This window comes from Strix aluco, unplaced genomic scaffold, assembly GCF_031877795.1.
Source record: "Strix aluco isolate bStrAlu1 unplaced genomic scaffold, bStrAlu1.hap1 HAP1_SCAFFOLD_51, whole genome shotgun sequence".
NCBI lineage: Eukaryota > Metazoa > Chordata > Aves > Strigiformes > Strigidae > Strix > Strix aluco.
This window is the reverse complement of record NW_027436653.1, coordinates 725,126-731,125: the sequence shown is the minus strand read 5'-3', so window position 1 is coordinate 731,125 and position 6,000 is coordinate 725,126.

Here is a 6,000-nt window from a genome sequence, read left to right as displayed (position 1 = left end):
TGGGGTTCCCGTTAAACCCCTGGGGTGTGAGGCTTTGTTTTACGTTTCGGGTTCCCGTTAAACCCTAGGAAGTGAAGTTTTCGTTTGGGGTTGTCGTTAAACCCCCGGGGAGTGGGGCTTTGTAAAGTATTTCGGGTTACTGTCAAACCCCAGAAAGTTATTCTGTTCTCCTCTTGTGGACATCCGGATCTGTAATCTACGGAGAGCTGACTGGTGGTTTTATGGAAAAAATAAATCTATTTATTTTTTTTAAATTGGTGGTGGGTTGCTTATTTGGAAGCCTCCGTAACAATTGGCGTAGTCGGCAGGATGTCAATAGAGGAGTTGTTACAGAAATATAGCTGTGCCCCTTCCCCTTTAGAGATACAGTGGGCAAAAGAGAGGCGGCTTGACCCGGTAGAAGTTGTGAGAAAGTTGAAACAGAGCTGGGGAAGTTGGTGGATAAGCAGAAATGAAGGAAAAATGTGCGCCATATTAGGTGCTTGCTTGACTCAGGCGCAGGACTACTTTGCAGCAGTGGAGCTGGCAGAAGGAGTACAAAAGGCGGCTGGCATTCAGGCGATGAATAAGAGGGGGCGGTGTGGAATTCCGCTTGCGGCGCCGGTGGATCCCAGCCACCTTAAACCTCTCATCAGAGGGCTCCCGGATGCCTTAAAGACACATATCCAGTCCCTTAGAGAGATGGGCTGGATTGATTTGAGTGGGGGTGGGGGTGAAAATCGGAGGGTTCGACAAGTTAGTCGAACAGCTTCCCCCGCTGAACAGCCTGCTCGTAGAGAGTTTGAATTGCCCCGAGATAAGTTAGGCCGATTTTATGAGTCAGGAAGGAATGATCTTTGGCAGAAGGCACTGGCACTGGGGGTGCCCCGGGCCGGGTTGCATGGGCGGTCTACTGATAATATCTTAAAGTTGGTGGAATTGCTGGAGGGGAAAACTCAAAAACAAAGGGAAACACAGGTAACTCTACTCCCTCAGGAAGGGAAAATTAACCCTTTTGTGGCATCGAGGGGGGAGTTGAGAGAGTTAAAAAAACTAGTAGCTGCGGTTTGGGGATCGGGCCGCCCACTCCGCACGGTGAATTCCTGCCAATGGTCCGCTGATAAGGAACCTTATATATATATTCCTGTGGGTCCTAAACGGATAAGTTTGGAGTTTTCAACTGACATAGGGGCTCGAGTTAGTGTTTTAAATAGACAAGTCACTGAGTTAGGATTTAAACCATCAAGGAAATTTACAAATATAGTAGGTGTGATGGGGGCAATAGAAAAATGTCCCCTAGTGAGAACACATTTCTCTTGTAATTCTCTAGTTTGGCCAGTCCGTAAGTTAGATGAGCATTGGTGGTTAACAATTGATTATTGGAGATTGAATAGCAATATTCTACCTTTAACAGCTGCTGTCCCAAATATATCACCAGTAGTAGCAGCAATACAGGTAGCTGCTTATTTATGGATGGCTGCTTTAGATGTTAAAGATATGTTTCCTATGATTCCTCTGAGGGATGAAGATAAGCCTCAGTTTGCTTTTACCTGGGAGGGGATTCAATATGCTTTCAATCGACTCCCACAAGGGTATAAACATTTTCCCACTATTGCTCATAATACTTTGGCCAAGCTTCTTGATATGGTGGAGATGCTGTTGGGTGTTCATATATATCAGTATATAGGAAATATTAAAGAACAGGTAGGACAAGAAATTAAATTTTTAGGAGCTTGGTGGGTGGCTGGAGCAATTGTAGTATCTGATATTTTATCAGTTATTGAGAAGAGACAGATACCAGGTAATAAGGTAGAACTGCAGCAACTGTTGGGTTATTGGAGGAAGCATATACCAGGGTCTTCAGTAATTGCCTGCCCTTTATATGGTTTGCTGCGGAAAGATAGAGCATGGGACTGGACGTTACAGCATACAGAGGCCCTGAATGTTTTAAAGGATGAACTTAAAACTTATCAGAAGTTGGGGCCCTTACATCCACAGGACCCGTTGAGAGTGAAGTGGGGATTTGCAGAACATGCCTCTTATTGTGGCGTGTTTCAGAAGGGACCACAAGGACCAGTTAGACCTTTGTTATTTTCTTTCACTTCATTTAAGGAGGCTGAGCGGCGGTATATAGAGTGGGTAAAGGGCCATGTAAGAGATGGAACTCCTGCTCCAAAATGGAATCAACAAGTAGATCATTTGGCCCAAATCAGGGTAGTTAATAGTGACAAAGGAGATTGGGATCGGCTGGTTGAGTGGCTACATATTAAGCGAGGTCACTCAGGGAAAATAGATCTCTGTTGTGGGTGTTGGTCCTGGGGATGGCCTGTGCCAATGAAGATGTGTGAAGCAATTCTTATGGCTTGTCCACAATGTCAAGTGAGGCTTAAGATTAACCATCCAAATCAAGCACCAGCCCAACATATTAAAGAAGGTAAGGGACTTTGGAGCACCTGGCAAGTTGATTATGTTGGTCCTTTAAAACCATCTCATGGAAGAACGTACATCTTGGTGGGAGTAGGGGTGGTATCGGGACTAACTATGGCTACAGCTGTTAATGTAGCTACTGGAGGCCAAACAGTCCAAGTTTTAAAAGGATGGTTTTCAATTTTGCCCATTTCTGAATGTATTCAGTGTGATAATGGGTCACATTTTACAGCTGCAGTGGTGCAAGACTGGGCACGAGGGGAAGGTATTGAGTGGGTGTTTTATACACCATATTACCCTCAAGCCAATGGCATGGTGGAGCGATATGTATGCCAGCCTGTCATGGTGAAGTTGCTCCTAGTTGGCATTGTGTCTATGGTCCTGGTAAAATCTAGGGGTTTATATGCCTGGGAGGCTTTAGATAAAGGTGAGGAAACCCACCGAATTAGTGTCCAATGGATAATCTCTGATTTTTAACTTGATGCCCGGGTTTTGATCCGAGGCCTAGTTTTGTTTTTATTAGGACCTCGGAGGAATGGATGATGTCGACATCTTGCCTGGCTGTGGGGATCCATATGGACAATCAAGATCCTGATGACAACGGGGTGGTGAAGGAGTCTTGTGAAATTGACAGCCCTCAGAAGAATATGATTGGACTTGGTGTTGTTATATTGGGCATTGATTGTTTGTTTTGTTAGAATGGTTAATCAGCCTTTTCAATTTTGACTGTATAATTACCTAGGGATGACAATCCACAATGAGCATGGAGACTCACCGGACCGCGCTCCCTTTTAACCTTGGAGGCAAGAGGTGACTGCGCCACCACTCCAAGGAAACCAGCCGAATCATGACTGTAGTCACGGGGTGGATTGTGGCAGGTGCATCCGCCCAGTGAAAACAGAGCTTCCTGGCTGTTGAAACGTGGCAGCTTTTGGCTGTCTTTGTTTTCAGGGTCTCGCGGTAGCTGAGACCTTTGACCAATGGGAGCCGCTATTGAATACAGGTCAGATTCGGCCTGGGTATAAATGGAGTCCCCTGGGGGAGCCATTTTGAGCTCGTCCCCTGGAGCTGCACGCTGCGGTCAGAGGACTCTCCCCTTGGGTCAGGACGCTGCCCAAGGAAACTCCTCGAGGTACTTTGGGTCGGGACGCTGCCCTGAGCAGGTCCTCGAGGTTGAGAGCCCTCACTTTCTAGGTGAGTGATAGAGCGTTTTGGGTTGTCGTTAAACCCTAGGCTGTGAAGCTTTGTTTTTCGTTTTGGGTTCTCGTTAAACCCACGAAGTGAAGTTTACGTTTGGGGTTCCCGTTAAACCCCTAGGCTGTGAAGCTTTGTTTTTCGTTTTGGGTTCTCGTTAAACCCACGAAGTGAAGTTTACGTTTGGGGTTCCCGTTAAACCCCTGGGGTGTGAGGCTTTGTTTTACGTTTCGGGTTCCCGTTAAACCCTAGGAAGTGAAGTTTTCGTTTGGGGTTGTCGTTAAACCCCCGGGGAGTGGGGCTTTGTAAAGTATTTCGGGTTACTGTCAAACCCCAGAAAGTTATTCTGTTCTCCTCTTGTGGACATCCGGATCTGTAATCTACGGAGAGCTGACTGGTGGTTTTATGGAAAAAAATAAATCTATTTATTTTTTTTAAATTGGTGGTGGGTTGCTTATTTGGAAGCCTCCGTAACAAAGTGTTACTGTTTTCTGCACAAAAGTGATTCTGAGAAGCAATATGAACACTTCTGATTCCCAGGCACAGAGAAGGTGCTAGCAGGGAATTCTCTGCCTGCCTTTCCCCAGTGCTCTGCAAGCTCTCCAGGACAACAGCAAATCTGGGGCTCTGTGCTTTCTTTCATTCTGAACAAGTGTTACTGTTTTCTGCACAAAAGCGATTCTGCGAAGCAATGGGAACACTTCTGTTTCCCAGGCACAGAGAAGGTGCTATCAGGGAATTCTCTGCCTGCCTTTCCCCAGTGCTCTGCAAGCTCTCCAGGACAACATAGAATCTGGGGCTCTGTGCTTTCTTTCGTTCTAACAAGTGTTAGTGTTTTCTGCACAAAAGCGATTCTTGCGAAGCAATGTGAACACTTCTGGTTCCCAGGCACAGAGAAGGTGCTAGCAGGGAATTCTCTGCCTGCCTTTCCCCAGTGCTCTGCAAGATCTCCAGGACAACAGCAAATCTGGGGCTCTGTGCTTTCTTTCGTTCTGAACAAGTGTTACTGTTTTCTGCACAAAAGAGATTCTGCGAAGCAATGGGAACACTTCTGCTTCCCAGGCACAGAGAAGGTGCTAGCAGGGAATTCTCTGCCTGCCTTTCCCCAGTGCTCTGCAAGCTCTCCAGGACAACATAGAATCTGGGGCTCTGTGCTTTCTTTCGTTCTGAACAAGTGTTACTGTTTTCTGCACAAAAGCGATTCTGCGAAGCAATGTGAACACTTCTGCTTCCCAGGCACAGAGAAGGTGCTAGCAGGGAATTCTCTGCCTGCCTTTCCCCAGTGCTCTGCAAGCTCTCCAGGACAACATAGAATCTGGGGCTCTGTGTTTTCTTTCATTCTGAACAAGTGTTAGTGTTTTCTGCACAAAAGCGATTCTGCGAAGCAATGTGAACACTTCTGCTTCCCAGGCACAGAGAAGGTGCTAGCAGGGAATTCTCTGCCTGCCTTTCCCCAGTGCTCTGCAAGCTCTCCAGGACAACAGCAAATCTGGGGCTCTGTGCTTTCTTTCGTTCTGAACAAGTGTTACTGTTTTCTGCACAAAAGCGATTCTTGCGAAGCAATGTGAACACTTCTGCTTCCCAGGCACAGAGAAGGTGCTAGCAGGGAATTCTCTGCCTGCCTTTCCCCAGTGCTCTGCAAGCTCTCCAGGACAACATAGAATCTGGGGCTCTGTGCTTTCTTTCGTTCTAACAACTGTTAGTGTTTTCTGCACAAAAGCTATTCTTGAGAAGCAATGTGAACACTTCTGGTTCCCAGGCACAGAGAAGGTGCTAGCAGGGAATTCTCTGCCTGCCTTTCCCCAGTGCTCTGCAAGCTCTCCAGGACAACATAGAATCTGGGGCTCTGTGCTTTCTTTCGTTCTGAACAAGTGTTAGTGTTTTCTGCACAAAAGCGATTCTGCGAAGCAATGTGAACACTTCTGCTTCCCAGGCACAGAGAAGGTGCTAGCAAGGAATTGTCTGCCTGCCTTTCCCCAGTGCTCTGCAAGGTCTCCAGGATAACATAGAATCTGGTGCTCTCTGCTTTCTTTCATTCTGAACAAGTGTTACTGTTTTCTGCACAAAAGCGATTCTGCGAAGCAATGTGAACACTTCTGCTTCCCAGGCACAGAGAAGGTGCTAGCAGGGAATTCTCTGCCTGCCTTTCCCCAGTGCTCTGCAAGCTCTCCAGGACAAAATAGAATCTGGGGCTCTGTGCTTTCTTTCGTTCTGAACAAGTGTTACTGTTTTCTGCACAAAAGCGATTCTGAGAAGCAATATGAACACTTCTGCTTCCCAGGCACAGAGAAGGTGCTAGCAGGGAATTCTCTGCCTGCCTTTCCCCAGTGCTCTGCAAGCTCTCCAGGACAACATAGAATCTGGGGCTCTGTGCTTTCTTTCGTTCTGAACAAGTGTTAG